This window comes from Carcharhinus amblyrhynchos, chromosome 7 (genome assembly GCF_965287045.1).
Source record: "Carcharhinus amblyrhynchos chromosome 7, sCarAmb.v2.hapA, whole genome shotgun sequence".
NCBI lineage: Eukaryota > Metazoa > Chordata > Chondrichthyes > Carcharhiniformes > Carcharhinidae > Carcharhinus > Carcharhinus amblyrhynchos.
In genome coordinates, this window is record NC_137330.1 from 109,686,692 (window position 1) to 109,708,288 (window position 21,597).

Below are 21,597 nucleotides of genomic sequence, written 5' to 3' on the forward strand. Positions count from 1 at the left end.
GGCCTCGCGTCACTGTCCGTGCAGAGACTGCACATTCTCCCCGTGTCTGCATGGGTTTCCTCCAGGTGCTCCGGTTTCCTCCCACATTTCAAAGATGTGCAGGTTAGGTGTATTGGACATACCAAATTGCACCTTAGTGTCCCAAGGTGTGCAGGTCGGGTGAATTGCCAGGGTAAATTCTACCAGGTGCCCGAGTATGGCGACTAGAGCATTTTCACAGTAAATTCATTGCAGTGTTAATGTAAGCCTACTTGAGATGTGCAGGTTAGGTGGATTGGCCATGCAAAATGGCCCCTTAGAGTTAGGGAGATTAGCAAGGTAAATATGTGGGGTTTAGCAGATAGGACCTGGGTGGGATTGTTGTCGGTGCAGGCTTGATGGGCCGACTGGCCTCCTTCTGCATTGCAGGATTCTTTGATTCTATGATTTAACATAAGTCTGAAATCTAAAGATCAACTAGCGGCGAATTGAATGCAAAATGAAAGGTAAGACACATCGTACTTATCCAGGAGAGTGAAGCATTATAAGGTGCTTGGCGAGGGGACAGGTCAGATGCTGAAAAGGAGTTCAGAGAGGTTGAGGTGACAGCTGGGCTAGTTGTGTGGCAGTTTTAGAAGATGGGAAGAGGTACAGCTAGGTGTGGGGGTTATTGCAGCTATTGTAGGAGAATTCTGGCTGAAGGACAGCATCTACTTCAATATCAGATTCAAGAAAGCTAGAGGGACTTATCCTTCAGTTTAATTCACTGGATGTGAGCGTTGCTGGATGGGCCAGCATTTATTGTTCATCCCTAATTGCCCTTTGAATGACTTGCAGTTTCAGCATCAACCAAATTGCTGTGGATCTAGAGTCACATGTAAGCCAGGCCAGCTATGGATGGCAGATTTCCTTCCTAAAGGACATTTATTGTCATAACCAATTATTTTTATGGAAGCCATTCTTCGCAGTCTTCAGTTGGAACCTTGGGAATTCATACACAACATCTTTGCCAGTTAGTTTCTTCTGGCGAGCAGGAAATGTGCAGGCTCGATGGGCCGAATGGCTCCTTCTGCACTTTGTGTTGTACATTGTTCTGTTGTCCCTTTGCACTATCCAGCCTTGCACCATCCAGTTTCACACGCATTCTGTCGTCCATAATTTCAAGAGGGAAAACCAAGTCTTTGAGAATAACAGTCAGCGTACGTTTCTGTTTTTTCTGGTTGGTTTTAGCAGAATTCCCCTCTGCACAATGAAGACAAAGGGGCGTAATTCTGACAGCCCATATCACCGCGGGAGCAAATCCTGGCGCTAAGCCTCGTGAGTGGGTCATAATGGGATTTGCAGCAGTGAGATCTTGCCCCTCCCATCTGGCGGTAACGAAATCATGCCCTGATTTCCATGAAAATGACTTAATTTTGAAATCATTAAACGGCTTAACTCTGTTACTTCCATGAGCATTGAATGCAACCTCCCCCCATCCCCCAACCACCTCCCAAGCCTGTCAGCAGGCTGGTGGGAAATGCCACTGGTTTCAGTGGTGCATGGGGATTGCCCCTCTGTGTGCGAGGATTGATCCACTGGGGATTCTGGTGTTCTTGAGATGGGCCTGATGCTTGTGCAGCATGGTGGGCGGGGGGGGGTGTCCTGTAACTCAAAAAATCCCTACAGTGCGGAAGGAGGCCATTCAGCACATCGAGTCTGCACCGACAACAATCCCACCCAGGCCCAATTCCCATAACCCCACTTATTTACCCTGCTAACCCCCCTGACACTAAGAGGCAATTTAGCATGGCCAATCAACCAAATCATCTTTGTACCATGGGAGGAAACCGGAGCACCCAGAGAAAACCCACACAGACACAGAAAGAACTTGCAAACTCCGCACAGGCAGTGACCCAAATCGGGAACTGAACCCATGTCCCTGGAGCTACGAGGCAGCAGTGCTAACCACTGTGCCACCGTGTTTCCAGTGGGCAAGATCTATCTTTGCTTTGAGCTTGGGTCACCCTTTAAACACGGCACTCTGATCTCTGCTTTGCCTGGGAGTTTAGTGACAGCACGGTGGCACAGTAGTTTGCACTGCTGCCTCACAATGCCAGGGACCCAGGTTTGATTCCCAGCTTGGGTGATTGTGCAGAGTCTACATGTTCTCCCCGTGTTCGCGTGGGTTTCCTCCAGGTGCTTTGGTTTCCTCCCACACTCCAAAGATGTGCAGGTTAGATTGATCTGCCATGCTAAAATTGACCCGAGTATTGGGGGATTAGCAGGGTAAACGTATGGGGTTACAGGAATAGGTCATGGGTGGGATTGTGATTGGTACAGACTCGATGGGCCAAATGGCCCCCTTCTGTACTATAGGGATTCTATGATTCTTCTTCTATGATTCTGTGACCTATGCCACTTGGTCACAGGAGGAACCCAGTGTACTAGATGGTTCTGTAGTCATTAGACTTTTAATTCCAGACTTCTATTAAATTCAACTTTCATCATCTGTTGTGGTGGGATTTGAACCCAGGCCCCAAGAGGATTGTCCTGGGTCACCAGTTCAGCAACAATACCATTACACCACCAGCTTGCCACCTTGGAGGGGTCTGTTTAGCTCAGCTGGCTGGACAGCTGCTTTGTGATGCAGGGTGATGCCAACCCATTGAGTGGGTTCAATTCCTGTAGCTACCTGAAGCTACCTTATTCATGAAGGCTTGGTCTTCTCAACCTTACTTGAGGTGTGCTGATCCTCAGGTTAAATCACCACCACAGTCAGCTCCCGCCCTCAAAGGGGAGAGTGGCTTATAGTCATCTGGGACTGTGGTGACTTTACATTACCTCACCAATGTTTCTTCAATAACTTGTTTACTAACATTGTGCCTGAGCAGGAAGAGGAATTGTCACCATTGTTCCTGAAACTGCCTTTGTAATCTCGACACTTTGTAATTTACTGGTACACGGGATCTTTTGCATTGCTTACACTGGCAGGAACCTCTGACGATGTGGTACACTAAGTCTGTCTGCAACATATCATTAAAGTTATATCTGAACTTTAATCCTGTCCCACTGTCCCAACTTTTTAACGACCTGAGTGAACTTTCACCAAACCCAAAACCTGTTAGTTCCAGGATTTCTTTTTGCAGTCATGCAATACTAGAGGAAACATATGGGGAAATTGCAGATGTATTAGTCATAGTTTGCCAAAGCACCCCAGCTTCGGGAATTGTACCAATAGACAGGGAACTTGCAAGTGTCAGCCCAGAGTTTCAGGAAAGAGAGAGAGAGAAACCAGGAAAATACAGGCCACTTGAATGCTCGTTATGGGGAACATCTATCATCAGGGAGGGAGTGACTAAGCTTTTGAACAGGTAGTCAGAGAGTCAGAGAATATTTATGAAGCGTACATCATGTTGATCATCGAATCCCAACAGTGCAGAAGGAGACCATTCGGCCCATCGAACCTGCACCAACAATAACCCCACACAGGCCCTATCCTTGTCACCACACATACTTACCCTGCTAACCCCCCTGACACTAAGGGGCAATTTAACATAGCCAATCAACCTAGCCAGCACGTCTTTCGGAATGTGGAAGAATACTGGGGCACCCGGAGGAAACCCATGCAGACACGGGGAGAACGTACAAACTCCACACAGTCACCCAAGGTCCAAATCGAACCTGGGTCCCTGGCACTGGTGAGGCAGCAGTGCTAACCACTGTACCACCGATGTCCAAATAATCTAGTTGAATTTTGAGGAAGTGAGCATCCATGGATGTTGCCTTTGTGGACATTCTGGAAGATATTTGGTGAAGTTCCACACAAAAGGCTGTTAGCAAAAAAACTGGAGGTAACCTTGTGACAAGGATTGGTAATGGGTCTAGAGGTGGGGAACAGAGAGCTGGGATATGGGGAATGTGGTACAATTGGTGATCTTTGACAACTGGTGGCCTGAGTAATTGGAACGGGGACAGCAATTGAAGGAGCAGGGTAATTATAATGTAAGTTTGCAAGTGACACTAAACCATGAGGAAGTTACAAAGAGATGCAATCACTAGAAGCTGGTGCACAGGTACAAAACATAGGATGGCAAAATGGTGGGCTTTACCTCAAAGTGCGCTGGAATGTAATAAGGAAGAAGTTATATCTCAGTTGTACAGAGCAATGCTTTGGCCACTAGATCTCACTAAATGACCATTTGCCTACATTAATTGGCACCCAGCACTTGCATGTAGGCCCACCACTAATCCCACCCCTGGGAAAAGAGCTCCGAGACAGGGTGATAAGGACACACTGGCATGTACTGCCCTGTCAACCCTGTTTCTCACAGATTTGTCTGAGAATGCCCAGCATTTTCTGTGTTTTTATTTTTAAATGTCCACCATCTGCAGGATTGCGATAGAGAGAAGGTGGAAACTCTGGTGGAAATATCTGGGGGCATTATCAAAGTAAGAAGTCTCACAACACCAGGTTAAAGTCCAACAGGTTTATTTGTTAGTGAACACCACCAGCTTTCAGAACGCTGTTACTTCATCAGGTGAGTGGAAAGTTCTGATCAGAAACAGGGCATATAAAGATACACAAAAGATTAACACAGGCACACAGGTTAAGTGACCAGTGCAGGTGGAACATAATGCAGAGAAATAGGAAATCGTCCACTTTGGTAGCAAAACCAGAATATTTTTATGAATACTGAGAAACTTGGAAATGTCACTATCCATAGGAACATTGGAACAGGAATAAGCCATTTAGATCCTCAAGCCTGTCCCACTTAGTAAGATCAAGGTTGACCTGTGAGCTGACCCCATTAGCCTGCCTTCACCCCATACACAGTTATACAAAAATCTATCAATTTCAAATTTAAAGTTCTTTAGAGTCCTACAGTGCAGGAGGTCATTCAGCCCATTGATTCTGCACCAACAACAATCCCACCCCGGCCCCATCCCCACAACCCCATGCATTTACCCTAGCTAGTGCCCCCTGACATTAAGTGGCAATTTAGCATGGCCAATCTACCTAACCCACACATCTTTGGACTGTGGGGGGGAAACTGGAGCGCCCGAAAGAAACCCACGCAGACACGGGGAGAACACGCAGACTCCACACAGACAGTGACCCAAGCCGGGAATTGAACCCGGGTCTGTGGCGCTGTGAGGCAGCAGTGCTAACCACTGTGCCACCATGCCAGCCAAGTTGATCTAACATCGATTGCCTCTTAAAGACAAGTGTTCCAAACTTCTACTAACATTTGTGTGCAGAAATGTTTCCTAATTTCACTCCTGTCAGGTCCAGCTTTAATATTTAGACTGGGCATAGGCTCCCCACTAGCAGAAATTGCTTCTCTCTATCCAGTGTATCTGCTCTCCTTAACATCCTGGAATCTTTGATCAGATCACCCCTTTAGCTTCTTCTAAATTCCAGAGAACACAAACCTAGGGTAGGGGTCTCTAACCCCTCTCACTGGCATGATCTAACCATCCCACTGAGATTTGAATGGCTCGCTGTGTCCGCGGTGGGGCAAGGCAAGGCTGGAAAATCCCATCCCTGATTTGTGGAATTTGCAATCCGGCTTTCATTTTGGCAAACCTAGGCTGCACCCTCTCCAAGGCCAATACATCCTCCTTAAGGTGAGGTGCTAGGTACTGCTCACAGTACTCCAGGTGCAGTTGAATCAGGGCTTCACATAATTCTAGTCTGATTTTTAACCCTGTTGTGAATCCTATGCTTCTTTAATGTAAAGTCTTCATTCTACGATATTTCTGCCGATACAATTACGTTTAAATGCTAAGCTTTTAAAGTTAACTTGACCACATTTTAAACTCAGCAGACATGCTGGGATTACCTTGAAAAATTGACTGCGTTCTTTGAAATTACAATGCTAGCATTTACAAGCTTTCTCATAAGCCAAAATAAAGCTTTTCGTGGCCACAGCTGCAAATTGTTTATGAAAGTTAAAGACAGCCTGAACCAAACAATTTCAATATGATATAATGGAAAACTTATAATTCTGTATTCAGCCCTATGTTTTCAGTTTGGGTCAAGTCTGTTTTCAAGACGAGTACAATATTGGCTTTTACCAGTATTGCTCTCTCTCTCTTCCAAATTTTTTACTTCCTGTGATATGTTAATTTTAAATCATGCTCAATAAAAGAAATTCAACATATCAGTGCTGTATCCGTCTATTCTGAGGAATGAATGGATTGTATTTGAGCCCTTTACAATGAAGATCAGCATTCCTTCAGCACTTTTCACCATTCCTGTACCTATTCATGACATTGTAATCATCTATCAACCTAGACTCTCTTTTCATCTCCATTCTATCTAGTTTGTCACCATTTAGAAAGCATTCTGTCCCATCCTTTTTAAGTCCAAAGTACCTGACCTCAAAAATTGCATTCAATAAAAACCATCTGGGAATTAAGAATCTATTGATAACCTTGAAACCATTGTCAAATTGTTGGAAAAACCTACCTAGTCCACTAACGTCCTTTAAGGAAGGAAATCTGCCATCCTTATCTGATCTGGCCTACTTGTGACTCCAGAGCCACAGCAATGTGGTTGACTCTCAACTGCCCTCTGAAACGGCCTAGCAAGCCACTCAGTTCAAGGGCAACTAGGGATGGGCAATAAACGCCAGCCCAGCCAACGATGCCCATGTCCCATGAATGAATTAAAAAAATGTTGTTGTGATCTGGAATGCACTTGCTCGGGAGGGAAAAGGAACAGGGAAGGAAAAGGGGATTGAGATCAAGTGGCTAGCTCTCCAAAGAATCAGATAGACAAAGTGGACTGAATTGCTCCTTCCTGTGCTGCATCATTCTTTATTTCAGCTCCCCACCCTCTGTTTCTCTTTTGGTAGAAACGTCTGATGTTGTGACAGTTATCTGATTCAAGCACTGATGTAATTGAAAAAAGAAACATCAATAACACAAACATACCACATCAAGCCAATAGCAATGGAGTTGACAGAACAGCTAGAACTTTCTAGACTTTTTTGACTTTGCTATTTTGGCAGAGATCAAGGTTTTACTGCTAGCTTTTTCTCTACAGCGTTAGTGGTGGTTTGGTTACAAAGGTCCCACTTTCCAATCATGGTTTTTCTGTATACAGCTTGCTGTAAGGGTGGTAATGTCACTGGACTGGTAATCCAGAGCCCCAGACACTGTAGAGGTGGGTTCAAATCCCACCGTGGCAGCGGGTGGAATTTAAATTCAATTTAAAAAAAATCATTGGTAATTTAAAAGCTAATCTCAGTGACGGTGACCATGGAAGCATTTTCATAAAAACTCATCTGGTTCATTGATGTGCCTTTAGGAAGGGAAATCTGTTGTCCTTGTCCAGTGCAGAACTATACGTCACTCTCACAGCAATGGGGTTGGCTCCTAACTGGCCAAGCAAGTCACACAGTTGGATCAAAGCACTGCAAGTCAAAAAGCAACTAAAGTCCCTTCCTAACAGCACTGCAGGTGCTAATGTCCTTTAGGGAAGGAAATCTGCCATCCTTACCCGGTCTGGCCTACATATAACTTCAGAGGCACAACAATATGGTTGATTCTCAACTGCCCTCTGGCAACTAGTGATGGGCAATAAATGCTGGCCAGCTAGCAACGTCCATGTCCCATGAATGAATAAAACAAAATAAAAAAAGAGATGCACCTATACTGTTCCTTCATCAGGACTGATACCGGAGTTGAGGGGGTTGAGCTATGAGGAGAGGCTGAATAAACTAGGCTTGTACTCGTTAGAGTTTAGAAGAATGAGGGGAGATCTCATTGAGACGTATAAGATGATGAATGGGATGGATAGGATAGAGGTGGAGAGACTCTTCCCGCTCAAAAAAGACAGTAGGACTAGGGGGCACAGCCTCAAGATAAAGGGGAGGCGGTTTAGAACGGAGTTGAGGAGGAACTTCTTCACTCAAAGGGTGGTGAATCTCTGGAATTCTCTGCCCGTTGAAGTGGTGGAGGCTGCCTCGCTAAATATTTTTAAGAAGCGGGTTGATGGGTTCTTGATAAGAGAGGGGATTAAGGGTTATGGGGAGAGGGCGGGAAAGTGGAACTGAGCCACGACAGATCAGCCATGATCTTATTGAATGGCGGGGCAGGCTCGAAGGGCTAGATGGCCTACTCCTGCTCCTATTTCTTATGTTCTTATGACTCATCAGATGAGTCCTGATGAAGGAGTAGCGCTCCGAAAGATTGTGATTCCAAACAGACTTGTTAGATTTTAACCTGGTATTGTAAGATATCTTACTGTGCTCACCCCAGTCCAACGCTGGCATCTCCACATCAGCCTTAAATGTGGTTAATGAAGGAGCATCCACAACCCTCTGGGGTAACAATTCCAAGGATTCCCAACTCTTTGAGTTTCCTTTATCTACCTGACTCATTACATCCTTAAAAAGCTCAAATACGTTTGTTAAACCGGATTTCCCTTCAGTGAAACAATTTTGATTTGTTCGAATCACACAATGCTTCACTGAATGCATTGTTAAGACTTCCTTAATGATAGATTCCCATCAGCTAATGTCAGGCTAATTGGCTTGTAGTTCACTATTTCCCCTCTCCTTACTTTCTTAGAAAGCAGCATAACATTCGACAACTTCCAATCGAATGAGACCACTCGCGCGTCTAAGGAATGTTGGAAAATCATATCAAGCACATCCACTATCTCAGCAGCTAATGTGGAAGTTAGGTTACAAATAAAGTTCCATAATTGTCAAAAAACTCTGTCAAGTAATGGAAAATGACTACTAGCCACACAAGGCCTTCAGTCAGGCCTTCAGTCAGGCCCATGCTCACATACTCAGCATAAGTGACGAAAACTAAAACCTTGTTCCATAAACAATGCATTCAGGATAGGACACAGGATGAAAACAAAGAACCAGATAACATGACAGTTACCAAAGAGCAAGATATGAGGCTATATTATGCTAATGAAGGATTGGTTTTCTATTGGATTTGATTTGATTTGATTGGATTTATTATTGTCACATGTATTATCATAGTGAAAAATGTAGTTTATTGCGCGCTATACAGACAAAACACAGTGCTCATAGAGAAGGAAATGAGAGAGTGCAGAATGTAGTGTTACAGTCATAGCCAGGGTGTACAGAAAGATCAACTTAATGCAAGGTAAATCCATTCAAAAGTCTGACAGCAGCAGGGAAGAAGCTGTTCTTGAGCCAGTTGGTACGTGGCCTCAGACTTTTGTATCTTTTTCCCAACAGAAGAAGGTGGAAGAGAGAATGTCTGGGGTGTGTGGGGTCCTTAATTATGCTGGCTGCTTTTCCAAGGCAGCAGGAAGTGTAGGCAGAGTCAATGGATGGGAGGCTGGTTTGAGTGATTGACTGGGCTACATTCACAACCTTTTGTAGTTCCTTGCGGTCTTGGGCAGGGCAGAAGCCAGACCAAGCTGCAAAAGGCTATGCTATGATTGGTGGATATGTACGTAAATGAAGGATTAGAAAGTTGCTCATTTCTCATTGGCTGTAATTAACTATAACTGCTAATTTTCTGTCTGAATCAGCAGAACATCCTGCAATGCCTTGCTCTGCTTTGTGTTTTCACTTGTGCACAAGTTATTAAAGCTTGGAAATTGAGTACTCTGGGTTAAAGTGTTATCTGTACCCAAGTTGACTACAATTTAAGTGTTGTTTGTATCCAAAGCCGATGACACTAGCTCTTTCAGAACCCAAGAGGGCCATGGGAATTGGTCAGATTTCACTTCCTTAAGTTTCTCCAACTCTTCTTCTCTCCTACTATTAATCTCCTTAATTTCCTCATTCTCTTTTGCTACTGTCTTTTTCTGGAAGGAAACTTGCGTCTTCTACTGTGTGCAGCTGGAGGGCAACACGCTGGGCCTCTACTGCATCCAGGAATCTCTCCAGGGAAGCTCTGAAAACCTGGGAGCGGATTCTTGGCACGATTGCTTCCCAGCGACCTACGAAGTGTGCCTGCTGTGTACTGGGGCAGTCTTTAAATTGGATGCTCCAATGATTACAACCCTGAGATGAGGGCGAACCTGAGGCTGCCCCACCAGAAATAAGGTGTGCAACCTGCGGCTGGAAACCTTTGGCACTAGGTGCTCCACTATGTGGCAGGAAAAGCTGCCACTGCTGTCAGTGGGCTCACTTTTCTCGCCTGACTTTGGCCTTTTCCGATTTTCAGGGGAATCATGCCCATGGGAACACCATCCGCTGGGTGTTCCCCTCCAAGCCACTCACCATCCTGACCTGGAAGTCCATCACCGTTAGTTCATTGCCGCTGGGTCAAAATCCTGGAACTCCCTGCCTAACAGCACTGTGTGTGTACCTATATGGACTGCAGCCGTTCAAGTGAGCCCTTGCTGGATCTTCATATGGAGCTTTCGACTTAAGAATTCTGCATCAGAACAGGCAAAACACTTCTACATTGAATAGAATGAAAAGTTTACCTTGCAAAAGAGATTAAGATAATTACTTGAAGCATTTCCCAGTGGATGACTGTGTCAGTACAGTACAATACCACAGTGGTCACATTACTGGATTAGTAATCCAGAGATCGGGACGCAAAAGTCAGGAGTTCAGCAAATTGCACCGTGAAATCTTGAATTCAGGTTACAAAACTTTTAAATAAAGTAAAAGTGACTCAGAAATGTCGGTCATCATAACCGACCAACGGAGTCACTAATCCCCTTTTAAGGGAAGGGGACTGCCACATTCGGCCTCCATAATGGCACATTACTCAACCCCCTGGCAGGAAGAAGATTCATTTGGACAGCAGCAGTAGGTCACAATTGCACCTGCATCCTCCCTCCCTCTCAGCTCCCTACTATACTCCTTATACACCTATGACCGTGTGGCCATCTGGAGGCAGACGTCAGGAGTGGGTTCGATTCAAGGTCCTGACGTAACACAGGAAACGGCTGCTATTTTGACCAAGTCACGGTGTTAGCTGCCTGAGGACAGCTGAGAGTCTGCCTGTCCAATCAGCGTGGCAGGTCAGTGAACAAAATGGTCCAGGGTATGATTCGGTTTGACAGCAATCACATTGGCTGTCATTTGCACATTAATGTTTGGGACAAGAGTTGGCGCAGCTCAAATTTCCTGTATTTCGGAGAGCAGCGGGAGGCTTGGAGCCCAGAATAGCGTTGTAATGCAAATTTTAAAGCGAGTGAGTTCTCTTTGAGTGGGGCAAGGCTCCTCTGGCACGCTCAGCCTCACCAGTGCCACTTCAAACTGCATCTCCACACGTCAGCTTACAGCTGACCCTGTCCTCAGCTTCGCTCAACTGGTGGCACAGCACTTAGCATCGCTGCCTCGCAGCATCAGAGACCCGGGTTCAATTCCGGCCTCGGGTGACTGTCTGTGTGGAGTTAGCATATTCTCCCTGTGTCTGCGTGGACTTCCTCTGGTTTCCTCCCACAGTCCAAAGATGTGTGGGTTAAATTGATTGGCCATGCTGACTTGCCCTTAATATTAGAGGGACTAATTAAGGTAAATATGTGGGATAGGGCCTGAGTGGGATTGTTGTCAGTGCAGGCTTGATGGGCCACATGGTCTCTTTCTGCACTGTAGGGATTCTATGATTCTATGCTGTGGGTTCAGGAAGTTGCCATCATCCGACCAACCAGCTAAAAATTCAATCAATGCACAACAATGTTACCTCAGTCATTGCGAGCCTGTTCTAACAGGGAAATGGCGGAGGGGAGAATTGGAGCAGGAGCTCTGGCCTTGTTCTTCGGTAGCCATTTTCTTCTCCAGTCCCACCACCATTCCTGTCCGATGGGGGCTGGGAAAATCCAGCCTGCGATCCTAGCCCAGGAGGCTAAGTGTCTCAAAGTGGGAAAAAAGTGAGGTGGGGGGAGGAAGAGAAGAGAAAGGCCAACATTTTGTTACTCTTCAGCACTGCCAACTGAAATTGAAAACGGGAAATTTTGATGTCTCCCCAAACAGAAAGCCAACATTTACCATTGAGAAGTTACAGGTGCTTTATAAATACATGTAGTTATTTTCTTAAGGCATTCAAAAGCAAAAACAGTTCCCTTCCACAACCCCTCAGCCTTCCCACTCATCTCCCTTTCCCCCTCGCTGGTCGTCTCCCTCCCCTTCCCCATTCCTGTCTGCCTCAACTTCCCCCTCCCCACTCCTCTTCCCCTCCTCTCCCCACCAACACCCCTCCCCTCCAACACTCTCTACCACGCAACACTCCTTCCCCCTCTCCTCCAACACCCCCTCCCCTTCCCCTCCAACACCCCCAATCCTCCCCTCCAACATCCCCTCCCCTTCCCCTCCAGCACCCCCAATTCTCCCCCCCAACACTCCCACCCTCAACACTTCAACACCCCCAATCTTTCCCCTCCAACACACCTTCCTCCTCCCCTCCAACACCCCATCCCTCCCTCTACCCCTTCCCCCTGCCTCTCCCCTACCCCCGCAACATTCTTCACCAATGGGACAATGCTCTGTGGGTCACTTCGCCATCCTGCTGACTAGCTGAACTCTCCCAGATAACTGCAGGCAAATGCAGAGACAGAGAACCCGGCTAAGCTGCACAGGAGGATGGGAGAATGGGGGGAGTGGCTGGGGGTGGGCAGGTCAGGTGGCTGTGGGAAGGGCTGGAAACAGACGCGTGTTCAGACTGGTTGAGGACAGCTACGGTAAAGGCCAGCGAGAAGGTCAACCACCCACCCTGTTAGATATGTGGAGCAAGACAGGGAAGAAAGCAATGACAAGATAACAGACACTTGAGGAGAACCTTGCTTTTTCCTCATCTTAGCCTGAGGGCACTGAAACTAATTGTGGAGCTGTAATTACTGCTCCAATACAGTACATGCTGGTGACTCTTAATCATAGAAACTCAGTGTCTTCATCCATACATCCATCCTGTATTCGCGTAACTGATAGGATGGCTCTTCTTCAAAATTCTGACTGTCTTTTACATTCCATGTTACGGTTATTCTAAATCTTAAAAACATGGCCATATTTTTTGCTGTAGTGTGAAGCTATTGCCCCAGTGGAATACAATGTCACAGCGCAATGGTAAAATCTGGCTCCTGTTAATGCTTGAAGACAAGGTCAGATAATATTTTTTGGGGGTGAGAAGGGGCTGCTTGGCGGGGGTAAGGGTAAAAATGGGAACAGTGAGTAAAATCAAAGTGCGATGCTGTGAAGTTTAGTTTATAAAGGCGTACAGGATATCTGTAAAGAATGTAAAATATTAGAGGGGAAACAACAGTGCATGGTCCCTTCAAAAGCTGTTTGAGTCAGTCTCAAAAGCTGGTGTTGCTCAATGCTGTGATGTTTAAAATGCAGAGTACACACCGACTGAGTTGCAACATTTGTTTCAGAGACCAAAAGCATCAGGGTTGCCTTGGTAACCGGCTCTGCAGGTTTTCTGCATTTTGTTAGCCTATGAGTTTAAAGAAGACATTTTAAGGGAACCTATCAGATTTGAATTTGCTGTTGTTGTCAACTTCTGGCCAATCCGTGTACAGGAAGGTTGATAGGTCATAAGGGTTATAAAAGAGGAACTCAAGTGTCTTGAGTTCAGCTCAAGGGGTTGAGCCAGGGGTTCAACCAGAAGCAGGGCCTGCCCACCTGAAGCAGTTAAAGGCAGTTAGATCAACTGGAAAAGTTAGTTCTTAACTCTGCCAGCTTCAGATTAGTCTTAAGATAACTCACCCTCTAACCAGCGGGAAGTACCAAATCAGACAGTGCTTACAGAGAGTGACCAACCACTAAAGACTTCTAAAGTTCCAGAGGCTATCAGAGCTGGTTATATCATTTCTTTGAGAGTAAATAAAATTCTGTCATTACTGTTTTGGGTAATGAATGTTCTCTGCGTTATTCAAACAGCATTTCAGTTAAACCACACCTTAGTTAATTTGTTACTTGTTTAGTTAAAGTTCCTGTTATTTAAATAAAATACTTTGTTAGTTATTCACTAAAAGTCAGTGCCAGGCCTTTATGTTAATGAACCTCTAAACATTAATTAAGAACAGCCAACACCTTCCCAAATAATTACAGCAGATTATGATGCAAAGTAAAGGGGATTCACCTCTGTGTCACAACAGCGACACGCCAGGGCAGCTCTCATGAGCTTCCACGCAGCCAGGTGGAGAACAGTTCTGGCAAAACCTGGGAGTGGATTTCCTGAACTTGTTCCCTAAAAGGGTGCAGATGGTGTTTCCAAAGCTCTGAACATCCAAAGGATCATCCTCCAGCATTCTGCCAACTCCAGTATGATGCCACCATGAAGGTTTATGGACGAAAAGGGATTGGTATAGGCTAGTGGGTCATTGTTTTTGTAACTGGTCGGCGCAACATCGTGGGCCGAAGGGCCTGTTCTGCGCTGTAATGTTCTATGTTCTATGTTCTATGAAATAAATCTTCCCCTAAATTGCCCACCAGCCTCCCCCCAACTCTGCAGGGACCACTGCCTCTGGGAGATCCTGGTCCACTCCCCCATCACCCCCAACACCTCATCCCCTTCCCATGGCACCTTCCCTTGCATTCGCAGAAGGTGCAGTGCCGTCGCCTCCTCCCTCCTCACTGTCCAGGGGCCCAAGCACTCCTTTCAGGTGAAGCTTGCACCTCCTTCAATATGGCCAGGTGTACTCACTGCTCCTGGTGCGGTCTCCCCTAAACACAGACTGGGTGACCGCTCTGCAGAACACCTTTGCTCAGCCCACAAGCATAACTCCAACCTCCCTGTCTCTTGCCATTCCAACATAGCATTTTGCTTTACATCCACACATCTGTCCTTGGCCTGCTCCAGTGAAGCCCAACGCAAACTGCAGGAACGGAACCTCATCTTCAGATTAAGCACATTACAGCCTTGGGATTCCAACAACTTTAGACTATGACCTTTCTCCTCCATCTTGACCCTGTTTTTAATGCCAAATTTTTTGGCCCAACACAATCCACACCTGCGTATGTCACTTCTAGCACCTTTTATAACCCTTCACACTGCCATTGACACTTCTTCCGTGCTGTGGCCTACACATCTTCATTGCCAACTCTGCTAGCTCCCACCTATCACTGACTTTCTACTCTGTTCCACCCCCTCTTAAACTGTATAAAATCCATCATATTTTTCCCTCTCTTGAGCACATGTGGACTTGGAACATCTGCTTCTCTACCTGCTGTGTTTTTCCAGCATTTTCTGTTTTTATTTCAGATCTCCAGCTCCCGCACTAATTTCCTTTTATCATATTGATGGATTGTTGTTTGCTAAGGTTGCCAAGGCATATGAAGCTAAGGCAGGTAAGTGGAGATCTAACTGAATGATGGAGCAGGGCCAAAGGCTCAGATGTCCGCCCCCGGCCTCTATCTCTCCACTCCAGACAAGCTAACAAGACCAGGGGAGGGAGCGTCAAAGGGTAGAATAACAAAAAATAAATGCATGAAAATCTACAAGATCACATAATGCCTATAATCTGACTGAATAGAGGAGCAGGCCCAAAAGGTTGAGTGGTCTAGTCCTCCATATTTCTTATGTTACAAGGATTCTATCTTGCTGAGGTATTACTAAAAGGATTAGGCAGGGTGGATTCAAAAAAAATGTTCCCAGTGGTGGGTCAGTCCAGAACTAGGGGTCATAGTTTGAGGATAACGATAAACCTCTTAGAACTGAGGTGAGGAGAAATTTCTTCACCCAGAGAGTGGTGAATGTGTGGAATTCACTCCCACAGAAAGTAGTTGAGGCCAAAACGTTGTCTGATTTCAATAAGAAATGTTATAGTTCTTGGGGTTAAAGGGATCAAGGAATATGGGTTTAAATTTACTCATTAGTGTCACAAGTAGGCTTACATTACATTAACACTGCAATGAAGTTATTGTGAAAATCCCCTCGTCGCCACACTCCGGCGCCTGTTTGGGTACACTGAGGGAGTATTTAGCGTGGCCAATGCATCTAATCTTTTGGACTGTGAGCGGAAACCAGAGTATCCAGAGAAAACCCATGCAGACACAGGGAGAACATGCAGACTCCGCGCAGGCAGTGACCCAAGCCGGGAATCGAACCCGGGTTCTTGGCGCTGTAAGGCAGCGGTGCTGACCACTTTGCCACGATGCTGCCCTAGGGATTTTTCAGTTAATAATGGGGGTAAGGCAAGATCAAGATATTGAATTTGTTGATCAGCCATGATCATAGTGAATGGTGGTGGAGGCTCAAAGGGCCGAATGGCCTGCTCCTGATTCTATTTTCTAAGTTTCCATTACGAAATCTAAGTATTACAGATAAATAGTTAGTATGTTGTAACCAATTTCAAAGGAATGGGAAAATAAAACAACCAATATATTCAAGGGTAGATAAACTCTAGCCTGCCCTCTCATTTAGCCCCTGCAGCCCATGTTCACCCTGAAAAAGATAAACAGGATTGCTGGTGTCTCTTGTGGTTAAATATAGACTCAATCCAGCCAGCAGTTCAATTGTATTTCATTTCCCTTTTGTTGTATGAATCATCATGGTAGCCAACTCCAATCCAACCAGACCTGATAATGATCTTCAGGAAGCCAGACAAGTTTCAGTCAGCAGACGGAGAGGAGTTGCTGTGGCAACAGATCTCCAAAGTACACAGCTGAATACTTTCAGTTTAATTTAATCTATGTTCGATAGTTAAAATCAATAATAAAGTTAAACCATGATTGTACCGAGTGTAGAGAGGAGTACCACTTAGAAAGAAACATTTTAGGTTCACTGTAACTTTTTTTAGGTGTCCAGATCACCAATAACCTGTCTGGTAGGTTTAGTTATAAGGTTATATAGCACAAAGATGGCTTGTATGATTTCAGGTTCTCACCCACCAGGAGCCCACCAATGCCTCTATTTTTCAGAAGACTAAAGACATCTGGCATGTCAGCTACAACTTTCACCAACAGATACACCACCCCAATGCCTCTATTTTTCAGAAGACTAAAGACATCTGGCATGTCAGCTACGACTCTCACCAACAGATACACCATAGGAAGCATTCTTTCTGTTTGTATCACAGTTGGGTTATGGCTCCTGCTCTGCCCAAGGCCGCAAGGAACAACAAAAGGTTGTGAATGTAGCCCAATCCATCACGCAAACCAGCCTCCCATCCACTGACTCTGTCTACACTTACTGCTGCCTTGGAAAAGCAGCCAGCATAATTAAGGATCCCACACACCCCAGATATTCTCTCTTCCACCTTCTTCCTTTGGGAAAAAGATACAAAAGTCTGAGGTTACATATTAACCGACTCAAGAACAGCTTCTTCTCTGCTGCCATCAGACTTTTGAATGGACCTACCTTGCATTAAGCTGATCTTTCTCTACATCCTAGCTATGACTATAACACTACATTCCACACTCTCTCATTTCTTTCCTTCTCTATGAACAATATGCTTTGCCTGTATAGCACGCAAGAAACAATACTTTTCACTGTATGTTAATACATGTGACAATAATAAATGAAATTAAATTTACAGTTGTTCAGAGTACGGTTATTTACACAATGTTTGGCAGCATGTAACGTTGTATGTGGTAAGGAACAAATACATTTGCTCCAAAGAATAATCACAGCGTTGCGTAACTCGTCCATAAAGCTAGAAAAACATTGCTTCAAGTTCAAATCCTCCATCAAAACCGCACAGACTTTTCACACCACGAATGAAATCACCCAGGTAAGAATAGAGACAAATAGGAAGGTGTGAATGACATCACATTGTTCTCAACTAGACTACAACTGCTACACAATAACAGTTTATATTTTTATAGCACCTTCCACAGAGTAAAACATCATCAGGTACTTCACTGGAGCATAACCAGACAAGCAGGTTGATACCAAGCCAAACAATGAGGCATTTGGTCAGCTGATCAAAATCATCAAATCATAGAATCCCTACAGTGCAGATGGAGGCCATTCAGCCCTTCACATCTGCACCGACCACAATGCCAGCCAAGCCCTATTCCCGTAACTCCACCTATTTACCCTGCTTATCCCCCTGACACTGGGGTCAATTTAGCATGGCCAATCAATCTAACCTGCACATCAGACAAGGGGAGAATGTGCAAACTTCACTCAGTTATCCAAGGCTGGAATTGAACCCGGGTCCCTGGTGCTGTGAGACAACAGTGCTAACCACTGTGTCAAAGGTCAATTTTAAGGAGTATTTTGAAGCAGAAAAGAGTGGTATAGAGTTTGTTGAATGGAATCCCAAGAGTTTGGGACCTAGACAGCTGAAGGCATAGCCACCAATGTGGGAGGTTAGGAGGCTTGGGGGTGGGGAGGGAGCAGTGGTAGGTGCTGAGGATGAAAGAATTGGGGAAAACACAATTAGTTTAGAAGTTGAGGAACAACAAGTCTCCATTGGGTAAAAGGGCTGAAGGATGTTACAGCGATAGGGAAGGGTGAGGCCATGACTGGGACTGAACAGAAAGGCAATCATTTTAAAATTGAGATGACGGGGATGAGGAAACAATGTAGGTCAGTAAGCGCAGGGTCTTGGTGCGAAATTGCCTTCAACAGCCAGAGACTGGGTTCATTTGAAAGGGTGGTATGGTGGCACAGTGGTTAGCACTGCTGCCTCATGGCGCCAGGGACCCAGGTTCTGGCCTTGGCTGGCTGTGCGGAGTCTGTACATTCTCCCCATGTCTGCGTGGGTTTCCTCCGGGTGCTCCAGTTTCCTCCCACAGTCCAAAAGATGTGCTGGTTAAGTGCATTGGCCATTCTCCCTCAATGTACCCGAACACGAATGTGGCGACTAGGGGATTTTCACAGTAACTTCATTGCAGTGTTAATGTAAGCCTACTTGTGACACTAATAAATGAACTTATAAATTTAAAAGCTCCCCTACTCTTCCTCCCAGCCTCATGAAGAAAAATTTTAAGTTTATAAATTTATCAGTGTCACAAACAGGCTTACATTAACATTGCAATTAAGTTACTGTGAAAATGGTACACCTTACCATTACCGCTATTCAGCCTATGCAGTAAGCTTGCTAAGAATGGCATGTAAGGGCACTCACAATATTTCTGTTTATACTGTAAATTGAAAACCAGAACATTTTCAGTTTCTGTGTGCTGACAGATTGCAAAACTCTGACAGAATGCACACTCAATAGCAGAAGGACGACACGCAAACAACCTATTTACCTCTGTGCCGTCACAGGTAACCCCTGGTAGTGTTCCAGGAAATCTTGAACGTGTAGATGATGCTTCATCAACCGAAAGTTCAACGATTGTCCGTTACCATGGAGCTCAGAAGTTGCTTGGGGATGGCCTCACTTTGCCTTTGATCTGCTGCATCTCAACTCAGGCATCCAGAGGATCGCACCAGCATCCTAAACAATTGAAACACATTCCTTCATTATTTTCTCTCGTTACATGATCACAAGATAAATACATATCAGTGAAGTGGGCCATTGGGAAAAATATACACTGGCCCATTCACATGGTTCAACACTATTTTTTTATTCATTCATGGGACATGGATGTCACTGGTTGGCCAGCATTAATTACAGTAAGAAGTCTCACAACACCAAAAGTCCAACAGGTTTATTTGGTAGCAAAAACTACTAGCCTTCGGAGCGCTGCTCCTTCGTCAGGTAAGTGGGAATTCACTTACCTGATGAAGGAGCAGCGAGCGCTCCGAAAGCTAATGGCTTTTACTTCAAATAAACCTGTTGGACTTTAATCTGGTGTTGTGAGACTTCTTTCTGTGTCTATCCCAGTCCAACATCAGTATTAATTACCCATCCCTAGTTGCCCTTGAACTGAGTGTCTCACTGGGCCATTTCAGATGGTAGTTGAGAGTCAACCGCATTGCTGAGGCTCTAGAATCACATGTAGGCCAGACCAGGTAAGGATGGCAGATTTCCTTCCCTGAAGAACATTAGTGAACCAGATGGGTTTTTCCAACAATTTGACAATGGTCATCATTAGATTCCTAATTCCAGATAGTTTTTATTGAATTCAAATTCCACCATCTGTCGTGCAGGATTCGAACCCAAATCCCCACAATATTAGCTGAGTTTCTAGATTAATAGTCTAGCGATTATACCACTATGCCATTACCTCCCTTGATTGTATTGCATGATTGCAACTTTCATGACTCCACTTGCCTACCTGGAAGTCTGAATCAAATACTGATCAGTCTTTCTTTTGAAGAGCTTCCTGAACAAGTTTTAAAAATGTGTTTTTATTGGGGTGTCTTATCAGGCCTCACAGAAACAATCTTAAAATACTTCACACAGATTTTTAAGTGCGACCGGAATCAAGGGATATTGGATAAGCCATGGAGCACAGTCGATGTAGATGCGCAGGCATAATTATATTGAAAGGCAGAGTGGGAAGGCAATGGCCTAGGGGTGTTGTCCTCCAAGGGCAACTAGGAATGGCCAATAAATGCTGGCCAGCCAGCGAGGCCCATGTGCCACAAATGAATAAAACATTTTTTTTAAATGTTAGGCTCGAGCAGCCAAATGGCGAGCTCCTCTTCCTATCTCTTATGTGACTATGCCAAATTTTAAAAAGGTTAGACAGAGTAGATTCAGAAAGAACCTTCCTGATGGTGGGTGAGTTCAGAACTAGGGGTCATAATTTGAGGATAAGAGGATAAGGAATATCTTTTAGGACTGAGGTGAGTAGAAATGTCTTCACCCAGAGGATGGTCAATGTGTGGAATTTACTACCACAGAATGTAGTTGAGGCCAAAATATTGTGTGATTTCAAGAAGGAATTAGATATAGTTCTTGGGGTTAAAGGGATATGCGGGGGGGTGGGGGGAAGGCAGGATTAGGATATTGGGGGGAACTCTCCCACCACGGGAATCATAGCGGACGGAAGGGGAGGGGGGGGATGGGGCAAACCATGCAAAGGTCTAAAAGTAGGGAGGTCTTGCTGCGGCTGTATAGGGCATTGGTGAGGCCGCAGCTGGAGTACTGTGTGCAGTTTTGGTCGCCGCACTTACGCAAGGATATTTTGGCCTTGGAGGGAGTGCAGAGGAGGTTTACTAGGCTGATGCCGGAGTTGAGGGGGTTGAACTATGAGGAGAGGCTGAATAAACTAGGCTTGTACTCGTTAGAGCTTAGAAGAATGAGGGGAGATCTCATTGAGACGTATAAGATGATGAATGGGATGGATAGGATAGAGGTGGAGAGACTCTTCCCGCTCAGAAAGGACAGTAGGACTAGGGGGCACAGCCTCAAGATAAAGGGGGGGCGGTTTAGAACAGAGTTGAGGAGGAACTTCTTCACTCAAAGGGTGGTGAATCTCTGGAATTCTCTGCCCGTTGAAGTGGTGGAGGCTACCTCACTAAATATTTTTAAGACGCGGGTTGATGGGTTTTTGATGAAAGAGGGGATTAAGGGTTATGGGGAGAGGGCAGGATTGTGGAACTGAGCCATGACAGATCAGCCATGATCTTATTGAATGGCGGGGCAGGCTCGAAGGGCTGGTTGGCCTACTCCTGCTCCTGTTTCTTATGTTCTTATGTTCTTAGGTCCATCGATCTCGGGCTGGATTGTCCCATTTTGAGGCGAGTGTGGCCAGAGAATCTTGCCCATTGATTTTGACGATCAGCCATGGTCAAAATAAATGGCGGAGCAGGCTCGAAGGGCCGAAAGGCCTACTCCTGCTTCGAGTTTCTACGCAAGAGTAAAGGAGCAGTTACGGAATCCTCCCTTTA

The 21,597-nt window shown here is 45.3% G+C and overlaps 1 protein-coding gene across 3 annotated transcripts in view; it reads right to left on the bottom strand.

Moving 5' to 3' along the window:
* Positions 1-21,597, bottom strand: part of LOC145345201 (uncharacterized) — a 559,547-nt gene that overhangs the window by 145,229 nt on the left and 392,721 nt on the right. For all 3 annotated transcript variants that reach the window (XR_013887040.1, XR_013887039.1, XM_080192941.1), the window contains one exon: positions 19,065-19,252. The gene's annotated coding sequence lies outside the window, so the exon portion shown is untranslated. The remainder of the gene's footprint in view (positions 1-19,064; positions 19,253-21,597) is intronic.